The 13,173-nt window shown below is 46.0% G+C and overlaps 3 long non-coding RNA genes across 3 annotated transcripts; 2 read left to right on the top strand and 1 right to left on the bottom strand.

Moving 5' to 3' along the window:
* The first annotated feature begins 3,175 nt into the window (after nt 1-3,175).
* On the top strand, nt 3,176-13,173 carry LOC144336045 (uncharacterized). Its single transcript, XR_013407445.1, has 2 exons — nt 3,176-3,904; nt 12,291-13,173. It is a non-coding gene; the product is annotated as an uncharacterized LOC144336045 (long non-coding RNA).
* On the bottom strand, nt 8,399-11,896 carry LOC144336044 (uncharacterized). Its single transcript, XR_013407444.1, has 2 exons — nt 11,352-11,896; nt 8,399-9,096 (listed from the first exon to the last, which is right to left on the bottom strand). It is a non-coding gene; the product is annotated as an uncharacterized LOC144336044 (long non-coding RNA).
* LOC144336052 (uncharacterized) lies at nt 9,189-10,998 on the top strand. Its single transcript, XR_013407452.1, has 2 exons — nt 9,189-9,284; nt 10,060-10,998. It is a non-coding gene; the product is annotated as an uncharacterized LOC144336052 (long non-coding RNA).

A 13,173-nucleotide genomic window follows, 5' to 3' on the forward strand; every position in this document is an offset into this window, starting at 1 on the left:
GAACCCAGGAGGCGGAGGTTGCACTGAGCCGAGATCGCGCCACTGCACTCTAGCCTGGTGACAGAGCAAGACTCTGTCTCAAAAAAAAAAAAAAAAAATTAGTCGGGCATGGTGGTGTGTGCCGGTAGTCCCAGCTACTCAGAAGGCTGATGCACAAGAATCAGTTGAACCCGGGAGACACAGGTTGCAGTGAGCCAAGATTGCACCACTACACTCCAGCCTGGGCAACAGAGTGAGTCTCCATCTCAAAAAAAAAAGGCCAGACATGGAGGCTCACGCCTGCAATCCCAGCACTCTGGGAGGCCAAGGCCTCCTGATCACGAGATCAGGAGTCCGAGACCAGCCTGACCAACATGGCAAAACCCCATCTCTACTAAAAATACAAAAATTAGCCGGGCGTGGTGGTGGGCACCTGTAATCTTAGCTACTCAGGAGGCTGAGGCAGAAGAATTGCTTGAATCCGGGAGGCGGAGGTTGCAGTGAGCTGAGATCGCGCCACTGCAGTCCAGCCTGGGCGACAGAGTGAGACTCCATCCCAAAAAAAAAAAAAAAAAAAAAAAAAGGCCAGCCTCGAAGTCCTCTGCAGAGCGATGGATTACTTTTAACACCTTCCTGAAAACCAGGAGCAGACAGTGCGGTGACTTCCCCGGGGAGCAGCATGAAGTTCCTGGGGGGCAGTGTGTCTACCTGGGTGACCAGTGCTGTTGTCTTCTGGGTCAGCTTTTATAGAAGTGACACTGCCCTTCTGCCACGTCACAGGCCAGGGTCTGACCCCCACGTGCCATTTTTACCATCCAGATTGACATCACTAAGTCATCTCGTGCCCTAGAGTTCCTCTGTAAGGTGGACATAGTAGTGATAATAACATATGTTACTTCCTTCCCTCATCCTAGTCCCATGTGGGGTTAAGAAGCAGGGGCATTTATCTTGAGGCCGGCAGCATGCCTGGCCTCGGGGCTGAGGGCATCCTCCCCTAACACTCTGCCAGGCCCATGAGGTCTGCAGTTGACACCCAAGACAGTTAGGCAGGGTTGATGGAGAGTGGTGGCCTTGGCCAGCCTGGACCGGCCATCAGCGTCCTCACCTTCTGTGCCACCGCCCAGCCCAGCAGGGCCACTGTAGCCTCAGCCCCTTGTAGGAGCTAACCCTTTCTTGGCTGCTATAACAAAATACCCGAGACTGGGTAATTTATAAACACAGAAATGGATTTCTCACAGGGCTGGAGGCTGGGAAGTCCAAGATGGAGGCAGGTTCTGTGTCTGGTGAGGGCTGCTCTCTGCATCATGAACGGCGCACTCTCCATCATCGTGGTGGAAGGCGAAGACAAGCTCCCTTGAGCGCTGAATGCCACTGATGAGGATGGAGGACCCTCGGGACTCATCACCTCCCAACATAGCCCCACCTCTTTTTTTTGTTTGTTTGTTTGTTTTTTGAGACCGAGTTTCACTCTTGTCACCCAGGCTGTAGTGCAGTGGCGCAATCTTGGCTCACTGCAACCTCTGCCTCCTGGGTTCAAGTGATTCTCCTGCCTCAGCCTCCCGAGTAGCTAGGATTACAGGCATCTGCCACCACGCCTGGTTAATTGGATCTTTAGTTGTATTTGTATTTTAGTTTATTTTTCATTTTTAATTGAGGTGGGATTTCACCATGTTGGCCAGGCTGGTTTTGAACTCCTGATCTCAGGTGATCCACCTGCCTCAGCCTCTCAAAATGCCGGGATTACAGGCATGAGGCACTATGTCCGGTCAGCCCCACCTCTTAAAACCATGTCATTGGGGATTAGGTTTCAGCATAGGAATTTGTGGGGGGACACAAACCTTCAGACCATAGGACGGGACTATCAGGAGTCCTGAGTGAGGATGATGGCATGGAGAGGGACATGCTCCCTGTGTGGGAAGGGACAGCATCGGGGTGGGGAGAGTTGTTGTTTCCATCCTCTGAGAGGCCAGGGGTCTCCTCATAGGCTGGTCCACACAGCACAGCCCATCACGTGAGACGCTGGCCTGGGGGCACCTCAAGGCAGCGGCCGAGATAGCTTCATCTGTTTTCTCACCAGTGCCTGGTACAGGCCCTGCCTCGGTGGGACCCTATTAAACTTAGGTGAATTTTAAAGCAATAGGCCGGTGCGGTGGCTCACGTCTGTAATCCCAGCACTTTGGGAGGCCTAGGTGGGCGGATCACCTGAGGTTGGGAGTTCAAGACCAGCCTGACCAACATGGAGAAACCCCGTCTCTACTACAAATACAAAATTAGCCAGGCGTGGTGGCACACGCCTGTAATCCCAGCTACTCAGTAGGCTGAGACAGGAGAATCATTTGAACCCGGGAGGCGGAGGTTGTGGTGAGCTGAGATCGTGCCACTGCACTCCACCCTGGGCAACAGGAACGAAAGTCGGCCTCAAATAAATAAATAAAAATAAAGCAATGTGGATGTGGACCCCAGGGAGCCTTGTAGTGCAGACATCCTAGTGCCTAGGGGCGTTCAAACTGGCACCCCTCTGCCCTGGGAGAAGACGTCCTGGGGGTCTTGTGGCTCAGCCCCCTCATATCTTTCCCAGCTCTGCCTCTAAAACAAGGCCTGCTGTGGGTGACGAAACGCTCTTGGCTGATGTACTGGGCAATGAGTCACTGTGTGTGGCTGGGCCAGCTTCACAGGTGTGACCCATGCAGGCCCACAGGCCCGGAGCTCAGCAGGCTGCAGCTGGGTTTGATGCTCCACGGTCACCATCTTGAAATCGTGAATAGCTTTTGAACAAGGGGCCCCACGGCCCTCCATTTTGTGAGAGGCCCTCGGCAAATTCTGTGGCCGGTCCCGCAGCGGGTGGTGCGTTCTTTCCCGTCTACACTGTTATAGATTAATAGAAACACTTGCTTTCTTTCCTTGCCTGGTGGGGAATGGATCAGAAAGCCGGGGCTGATGATAGAAACCAGCAGAGAATCTTCAAGTGTAAGACATTAGCCAAAGGCCCAGCGTGGAGCCCACAGGTCCTTAGCGTTCTGAAGATGATGGCCTTCCCAGCCCACTCCAAGGACGAATCAGTGCTGTCTGGCGGCAGCCCCCAGGTGTGTCTCCACAACTGCGCAGCTTTCCTTGTTGCAAATCAATGACATCAATGATCCATTACATGGCCTGCAGAGAAGCCCTCTGGCGGCCACTGTGGGGCCCTGTGGGTCTTATGCCTGCTCCTCCTGATCTGGTGAAGACTCAGAGAGGAGCTAGGACAAGGGATGGTGCCGCTATACCACCCCACCCCCACACCTGCCTGCAGAAGGCCACATGACCAGGATTATGGTGGGTGAGGGCCGGAGGGAAGGCCCAGGTGAGAAGGTGGAATGTGAACAGGCTGGTTATATACATGTCGGGGACAAGAGGGAAAAAAGCTCAGCATTAGCAGAGAAGACGGACTTCCGCGGTGGCACCTACAGCTGCTCCCATGGCCTCATGAACAACCCGGGTGTGACGTCGGGAACCGGGAATGCAGGCAGCAGCGTGATTCCAGCTGCCTCACAAGGAAAAGGGTCTGTGGGAAGAGCAGAGCCTCCGGGCTGGAAGCACAGTCAGAACCATGCGTGAAGCCGGACACTTGTTGTTCTTCCCCACGTGTGCTGGGCACCCGCTCTGGGTCGGGCTCTGTTCCAGGACTTGGATGAAATGGTGACTGAAATAGACAGGACTCCTGTCGGCGATACCCACATGAGAGAGTATAATCCATGGACAATGCACCACACATATTTAAAACGTGCAAATTGATCCGTTTTGACATACGAATGTCTGTGAACCAGCTCTACGATTTAGATGGTGGCCACTCCATCATCCTCCAAGTTTCCCTCTTCTTTGGAATCCCCCACTTCAGTGTCCAGCCGCCTTCAGTCTTCAGTCTCCAGCCACCCACCGGCAACCACCGGTATGTTTTTTGTCAAAATATATTTCTTTGTATTTTATAGAATTTTATATAAAGGGAAAATTTTTTGTCACACTACTCCACATAATTTCTTTGAGATTTATCCATCAATAACTCATCCTTTTTAGTTGCTAAATCGTTTTCCATTGTATGCAAATGCCACCATTTCTTTCTCTGTCCTTTATGGACATCAGAATTGTTTTTCATTTTTTTGTTTCTTTAAAGACAGAGTCTTGGCTAGGCATGGTGCTCACGCCTGTAATCCCAGCACTTTGGGAGGCTGTGGCAGGCAGATCACCTGAGGTCAGGAGTTCAAGGCTAGTCTGGTGAACATGGGGAAACCCCATCTCTACTAAAAATACAAAAATTAGCTGGGCATGATGGTGGGCACCTGTAATCCCAGCTACTTGGGAGGCTGAGGCAGGGGAATCACTTGAACCCAGGAGGTGGAGGTTGCAGTGAGCTGAGATCGTGCCACTGCACTCCAGCCTGGGCAATAGAACAAGGCTCCGTCTCAAAACAAACAAACAAACAAACAAACAAAAAACCAGGGTCTTGCTCTGTCACCCAGGCAGGAGTGCAGTGCCTCCATCGTAACTCACCACAGCCTCAACCTCATGGGTTTAAGCGATCCTCCCATCTCACCCTTCTGAGTAGCTGGGTCTACAGGCATGCACTAACACAAGTGGCTAATTTTTAAGAATTTTTGTAGAGATGGTGTCTCACCGTGTTTCCCAGGCTGGTTTGGAATTCCTGGCCTCAAGTCATCCTCCTGCCTTGGCCTCTGAAAGTGCTGGGATTACAAATGTGGGCCATCACCCCCAGCCCCTTTCTGCAATTTTTGACTATTATGAATAGAGCTGCTGTGAGCAGTCATGGACAAGTCTTTGACATTATTTTGTTTCTCTTGGGCAAATAGCAAGGGTGATGTGGTCAGTTCATATGGGAGGTAAACCATTCATTGTTTAAGAGGCTAACAAACTGTTTCCAAATCGCTGCACCATTCTGCATTCCTCCTGGCTGTGCAGGGGAGTTGGCAGGGGTTGCGTATCCGGGCCAGTGTGGGCGTGGTCTATTTCCTTTTAGCCATTCTGGTGACTCTGTATCTCATTGTGGCTCTTACACTCCCCTGATGACTACTGATGTTGATCATCTTTTCACCCACTTATCTGTCATCCATAAATCTTCTTTGGTAAAGCTAGTCTGTTCGCATCTTTTGTTCATTGTTAAACGGGGTCATTCCTGATTATAGAGTTATAACATGCGTCAGTTTTCTAGTGCTGCCATAACAAATGACCACAGTGCTAGGGAATTAAAATAACACAAATGTATTTCATCACAGTCCCATAGGTCAGACATTTGATACAAGGGTACTCTCTTGGCTGAAATCAGGGTGTCAGCAGGGCTGCCTTCCTTTCCAGAAGCTCCAGGGCAGAATTCGCCTCCTTCCTTGCCCACGTGAGCTACTGGCAGAATTGTTTCATGCAGTTGTAGCACTGAGGTCTCTGCTTCCCTGCTGTCAGTCCTTCTCAGCCTACAGAGGCTTCCCCCATATCTTGGCTCATGCCGTCCTCAACCCCAGGAATGGGGGGCTTGAGTCCCTCTCATGCCTGTCCTTCCTTCCATCACATCATTCTCTGACCAACCATAGCCAAAGAATAGTCTTGACTTTTAAGGGCTCATGGGATTAGATTGTGTCCACCTAGATAATCCAGGATCCCCCATCCAATATCCTGCACTTACATCTGCAAAGTCCCTTTTGTCATGTAAAGTGATATATTCACAAGGTCCAGAGATTAGGACATGGCAATCTTTGAGGACAATTATTCCACCTACTACATAAGGCTTCTTTATAGGGCCGGTGTGGTGGCTTATGCCTGTAATCCCAAAACTGGGAGACCGGGACAGGAGGAGCTCTTGAGCAGGAGTTAGAGAACAGCCTGGACAACACAGCAAGACCCCATCTCTACAAAAAATAAAAAATTAGTCTGGGCGCAGTGGTTCACGCCTGTAATCCCAGCACTTTGGGAGGCAGAGGCAGGCAGATCACCATAGCCAGGAGACATCCTGGCTAACACGGTGAAACCATGTCTCTACTAAAAATACAAAAAATTAGCTGGGCGTGGTGGTGGGCGCCTGTAGTCCCAGCTACTTGGGAGGCTGGGGCAGGAGAATGGCGTGAACCTGGGAGGTGGAGCTTGCAGTGAGCCAAGATGGCGCCACTGCACTCCAGCCTGGGCGACAGAGGGAGACTCTGTCTCAAAATAAATAAATAAAATAAAAATAAAAAATAAAAAATTAGATGCATGCAGTGGCACATGCCTGTGGTCCCAGCTACTAAGGAGGCTAAGGTGGGAGGATCTCTCGATCTCAGGAGGTCAAGGCTGCTGTGAGCTAAAATCATGGCCACTGCACTCCAGTGTGGGCGACAGAGCGGGACTATCTTTAAAAAAAATAAAATAAAAACAAAAAAAAACACACACACACACACACCCCAAAAATCATTATGCTTTCCCCATAGAACTGCTGAAGTGCCTTTGTTGGAAATCCATTGACCATAAATGTGTAGTCTTTCTGAACTTTCTACTGTTTTCCCTGGATCTACAACAGGTCTATATTTATGACTATACCACACTGTCTTTGCTACTGTAGCTTTACAATATTTCTTGGTATCAGGAGTAGCTTGGTGCACTTTTCCAAAGTTGTTTTGGCTATGCTAGATCCTTTGTATTTTCATATAACTTTAAGAACTAGCTTGTCAATGTTTAGCCCTATCCCCACTCTCCCAAAAGAGGCTTCCTGGTATTTTGGTTGGAATTGTGTTGACTCTATACATGAACCTGGGGAGAACTGATGTCTTAATATCAACTCTTCCAGTCTGCTCAGTGTCTCATTTATTTACATATTTAATTTCTCACAGCAATGTTTGGTAGCTTTCAATCACAGAGTATGCTCATCTTTTGTCAAATGTACCCCCAAGTATTTCATGTATTTGATGGTACTGTACATGGTGGTGTTTTCCAAATTTCCCTTTCCAAATGTTCATTATTAGCATATAGAAATACAACTGACTCTTCTATATTGACTTTGTAGAATGCTACCTTCCCGAAACTCAATTATTAGTTCCAGTAGCTTTGTGGTAGACTTCTTAGGATTTTCTACGTAAACATATAATCTGTGAAGAAAGACTTCTTCCTTTCCACCCTGGAGGCCTTTTCTTTCTCTTGCCTTATTGCACTGGCCAGAATCCACAGTGTAATACTGAACAGAAGGGAGAGGACACCTGTGCGTTGTTCCTGAGAGGGTTACTGAAAGCCCCAGTTACCACTGTGGATTTGTCTGTTTCCCCTTGCAGTTTTATCCATTTTTGCTTCCTGTATTTCCTGTATTTTGAAGCTCTGTTATTAGGTGCATAGGTATTTAGTATTGTTATATCCTTTTAATGAACTACCCCTTTATCATTATCAAATGACTCTCTTTGTCCCTTGCAATTTTCTTTGCTCTGAGATCTCCCTTGTCTAATATTAATAGAGCTGCTTCAGGTTTATTTTGATGTGTGCATTACCATGGCATATTTTTCTCCATCTTTTCACTTTCGTCTTTATATTTCTCATAAGCAGTAGTATATAGTTGTGTATGGCTTTATAATCCAGCCTAACAATATCTGTCTTTTAATTTTGCAGTAGGCAATTTGCTTTTTTCCCTTGCTCGTGCTTTTTGCTTTTTAAGTGTAATTTTAGAGGAGGATGCATGAGATTCCTCATATTTGTGCTGAGATGTAATCCACATACCATAAAATTTACCATTTTGAAGTATGCAATTCAGTAGTTTTTAGTACACTTGTACAACCATCACGATTATCTAATTAATTTCAGAACATTGTAATCACCTTCAAAAGAAACCCTATACTCATTTTCAGTCACTCGTTTTTTCACCTATCCCCCTCCTCCCACCTCAAGCTCCTGGAAACCGCTGTGAATGGTTTCCTGCCAATGTCCCTATGGATCTACCTGTTCAGGACATTTCATATAAATGGAATCACACCATGCGTGGCCTTTTGTGTCTGCCTTCTTCCACCTAGCATATTGTCAAGGTTCATCTAGGTTGTAGTGTGTCAGCACTTCATGCCTTTTTATTGCCAAGCAATATTGTGTGGATTCACCAGGTTTTGCTTATGCATTCATCAGCTGATGAGCATCTGGCTTGTGTCCACTTTTTGGCTCTTACGAACAATGCTACGACACATTAGGTTTATGTGTGCAGATTTTTTTTTTTTTTTTTTAATTCCTTCAGCATAGACCTAGGAGTAGAATTGCTAGGTCAACTCCTATGTTCAGCATTTTGAGGAACTGCCAAGCTGTTTTCCATAAAGGCTGTGCCCGTTTACAATCCCACTAGCAATGTATGGGGGTTCCAATTTCTCCACATTCTCCTCAACACTGCAGATCAGTATATTGTCTGTTTTCATATTGCTATAAAGAACTGCCCGAGCCTGAGTGCTTTAAAAAGGAAAGAAGTTTAATTGACTCACAGTTCAGTGTGGCTGGGGAGACCTCAGGAAACTTACAATCATGGTGGAAGGCAAAGAGGAAGCAGGAATCTTTTTCACAAGGCGGCAAGAAGTGTCAAGTGAAGCGGGAAGGGCCCCTTATAAAACCATCAGATCTTGTGAGAACTCACTATCACAAGAATAGCATGGGGGAAATGGCTCCCATGATTCAGTTATCTGCACCTGGTCTCTCCCTTGACATGTAGGGACTGGGGGATTACAATTCAAGATGAGATTTGGGTGGAGACACAAAGCCTAACTATATCAATCAGTTTGGGAAAGTTATCTAATACCATCTTCCAATCCATTAACCTGGGATATTTATATATTTAGGTTTACAATGCCTTTCAACAAGCTATTAGTAGTTTTCAGTGGACAAGTATAGACCTTCTTTTGTTAACTTTATTCCTACGTATGTCATTCTTTTTGATGCAATTATAAATGGAATTATTTTCCTAATTTCGTTTTCAGGTTGTTCAGATTGCTAGTGTACAGAAACACTGGCTTTCCTATGTTGAACAAATATCCTGCAACCTTGCTGACCTCATTTGTAAGTTCTGATAGGTGATTTTTTTTTTTTTTTTTTTTTGAGACGGAGTGTCACTCTGTCGCCCGGGCTGGAGTGCAGTGGCCGGATCTCAGCTCACTGCAAGCTCCGCCTCCTGGGTTTACGCCATTCTCCTGCCTCAGCCTCCCAAGTAACTGGGACTACAGGCGCCCGCCACCTCGCCCGGCTGGTGTTTTGTATTTTTTAGTAGAGACCGGGTTTCACCGGGTTAGCCAGGATGGTCTCGATCTCCTGACCTCGTGATCCGCACGTCTCGGCCTCCCAAAGTGCTGGGATTACAGGCTTGAGCCACCGCGCCTGGCCTGATAGGTGATTTTTTAAATGTGTAAATTCCTTAAGATTTTCTAGGTATAAATCATGTCATCTGTGACTAGAGAGTTTTGATTCTTCCTTTCCGATCTGGATGCCTTATTTCTTTTCTTGCTTAATTGTCCTGGCTCATAACTTCCAGTACAATGTTGGAATAGACGTGGCAAGAGCATTCTTATTTTGTTCCCAACCTTAGTGGGTAATGCTGTGGTTTTTCATCAATGCTGTTTATAAGGTTGAAGCAGCCCCCTCCCATTCTTATTTTCTATCTTGAAAAGGTGCTGGATTTTGTCCAATGCTTTTTCTGTATCTGTAAATGATCATGTGGACTTTGTCCTTTATTCTATTGATAACTATGTCTATGTGAGACTCTGTGTACAAAAAACAAAAATTGTGATAGTGATAATTCTATAAAAGTTTAGCAGGATTCACATGCCTTGGCTTTTCTTTGATAATCAGTTTGATTACTGATTTAATCTTTTTTTTTTTTTTTTTTTTGAGACGGAGTCTCACTCTGTCGCCCAGGCTGGAGTGCGGTGGCGCGATCTCGGCTCACTGCAAGCTCCGCCTCCCAGGTTCATGCCATTCCCCTGCCTCAGCCTTCGGAGTAGCTGGGACTACAGGCGCCCGCCAACACGCCCGGCTAATTTTTTTGTATTTTTAGTAGAGACGGGGTTTCACCGTGGTCTCAATCTCCTGACCTCGTGATCCACCCGCTTCAGCCTCCCAAAGTGCTGGGAGATTTAATCTTTTTACTTACTAGTCATTCTGTTTGTCCTAGGAATTTCTCCATTTTATCAAAGTTAATCTGTTGGCATACAATTCATGGCACTGATACTCTGTATTCTGTAAGGTCATCTGTACCATCACCTCTTTCACTCTTGATTTTAGTTATTTGAACATTTTTTTCCTTGGACTTGCTAAAGATTTGTCAATTTTGTTGACCTTTTCAAAGAACGAACCATTGGTTTTACTGATTTTCTCTATTATTTTTCTATTCATTTATTTCTACTCTCATCTTTATTATTTCCTTTCTTCTGCTTCCTTTGGGTTTAGCTTGCTTTTCTTTTAGTTTGAGGGGAGATAGACCACATGCAATAAATGTAATTATTGACATGGTTATTTCGAACCTACCGTTTTGTTTTCTATTTGTCCATCTCATAAGTTCTCTCTTCCCTTTTCCTTCCTTTTCAGGATTCTTGGATTAAGTATTCCTTAGAACTCTATTTTGTCTCCTACGTTGGCTCTTTATTTCTGTTTCACATTTTTGTATTGCTTGAAAGGTTCATACCTAAAAATTGCTTAACACTTTTATATATGTTTTACATCTTTAATTCATCACAATCTGCCTTCAAGTAATAGTGTAAGAATCTTGACAGTATACTTCCATTACTCCTTTCTTTTGTGCTGTGCTATTTTCATCATACATTTTATGTCTGTGTATGTTATTTTAAACAATCTTACTACAAAGAAACATGCCAACAGCATCAACATTACCACTCTATTTCTATACTTTAGACATACAACAAAGGGTCAGGGCACTCTGGCTCTTGGTTAGAACCCTCTTTATGTGGTTTTCCTTTTAGGAAAATTGCCTGGCTTAAGACAAGGCACCCTACATATAGTTGTTGAATAAATTTCAACCATCAAAAAAAAAAAAAGAAAGAAAAACAGAAAATACACTGTTAGGAGTGTAAACTGGCGGAAAATCTTTCTGGAACGTTCATTTGAAACATGTACCTTGATCACAAAAATCACTTCGAAAGATTATTCTGGCTGGGCACAGTGGCTCATGCCTATAATCCCAGCACTTTGGGAGACCAAGGCAGGAGAGTAACGTGAGGTCAGGAGTTCAAGATCAGCCTGGCCAACATGGTGAAACCCCGACTCTATTAAAAATACGAAAAATTAGCCAGGCGTGGTGGCAGGCGCCTGTAATCCCAGCTACTCAGGAGGCTGAGGCAGGAGAATAGCTTGAACCCGGGAGGTGGAGGTTGCAGTGAGCTGAGATTGCACCATTGTACTCCAGCCTGGGCATCAAGAGCAAAACTCCATCTAAAAAAAATAGATTATTCTAATGAATCTTCAACTGCTTCCAAAGGAGGCATGGTATAGAGGATGGAAAAGTAGCTTTTTTTTTTTTTAACATAGTGAAATATATATGATGCATTACTAAGCAAAAACCTGAGTTAATAATGGCAAAGTGAGTTACCATTTTTGCTTAAAAAGGTCTTCATATAAATGATATACAAGATGAATTAAAATACTGGATGGACAGTCATCAAATTGTGAGTTATATCTGGGTAGGAGGATTAAGGATGACTTTTTTAAATTATGCATTTCTATGGTTTTTTTTTTTTTTTTGCAGTGAGATTATACTTTTGTAATGAAGCGTATAACCCGGGGGAGGGGGGCTTTCATCTGGATTTGGCTGCTGGGACCTTGGGACGCCCCTCAGGATCTAGAGCCAGTTTTCCCTCCTGACCAGAGGCCCAAAATACCTACCTAGCAAGGCTCAGCAGACCCCTTGCCTGAACTTAATTCCATTTGGACTCTGGGAGGCTCCTGGCCTCAAACCATCCTGCCCAAGAACCTCCATGAGTTCTCTACCTCTCGTACCCTTCTCTTCCCAGCATCACTGTAAATGTTCCACCCCTTCCCGTACCACGCCCCCTTCCGTGAGCACCTGGCGTCCTTTCCTGGTGCAGGTAGGAGCAATGCTGAACTTCCTGGAGCAGTCCACGTTCCAGACAGCTGCCTGCAGCAGAACCACACACCATCAAAGGGAAATAGCATTTTCATCACTGACTGCCAAAGGGCCAGGCCGCTCTCCAGAAAGTCTGGAAACTTTGTCAACCTTTAGGATTGGTGGTTTTTAAATTTTGGATCATCACATACCATTTCTGATTTGTCAGCACAGTTTCACATTTTCATGAACATTTGTTCTGTATTTTTCCTTTTAGGATGACCTTTCCTAGATGGTGTGTGGGGTAGCTTAAGCTCCGCCCCCTTCTCCTGCCATCTCCTCCCCAAGGCACCAATGCTGCCTCCTCTGCTGTAACACCGTGTGCTTATTCATCTACAATCATTCTTACTGGCAATGGAGGCCTTCCATCCTCTGCAGTGACTGTGGAAACCTGAGCCACTCCTCGTCTCTAACATAAGCCTGGCAGCAGCTCCTGATGAGACCAGGTGAGCCTCAGTGAGCTCAGGCGCTGGCAGATACGGACATTGAGGCTGGCACTGGTCAGTGCTGTGGTGGGCATCACTCTGCACTGCTGCTGAGCAAATGCCCTGAACACACCTGTATCTGGTTCCTCCTTGCCAGGAACTCATTAAGCTGCCTGGGCTTGTAGTCTCATGCTCCTCCCGCTCGGCCAGCAGTGCCACCTGAGAGCCTTGTTATCCGCAGATTCTCACTCAGCAGGGCCAGCGCAGGGCCCGAGCACTTGCATTTCTAACCAGCTCCTGATGATGCAGCTGGTCTACCAGCCACCAGCTGGCTAGCACGGGTCCAGTCACAGTTTCAGTAGAAGGAAGTTCCATTCATAAACTATACAATTTCAGATGCCTTCAAGTAGAATTACCTGATGAAATTTAAAAATATTTCCAAGCTCACCCTAACCCTGAAATGAAGATTATCATCCCAACCAATTTCGGGAAGGGAGGGGCCAGTTAGTTTTAACGTTTCCATTTCAAGTATTAGAGCCTGATCGGTGGCTCATGCATGTATTCCCAGCACTTTGAGAGGCTGAGGCGGGAGGACTGCTTGAAGTCAGGAGTTTAAGACCAGCCTGGTCAACAGAGGGAGACTCTTGTCTTTAAAAACATTCAAAAAATTAAAAA

The sequence above is a fragment of the Macaca mulatta genome, chromosome 16 (genome assembly GCF_049350105.2).
Source record: "Macaca mulatta isolate MMU2019108-1 chromosome 16, T2T-MMU8v2.0, whole genome shotgun sequence".
NCBI lineage: Eukaryota > Metazoa > Chordata > Mammalia > Primates > Cercopithecidae > Macaca > Macaca mulatta.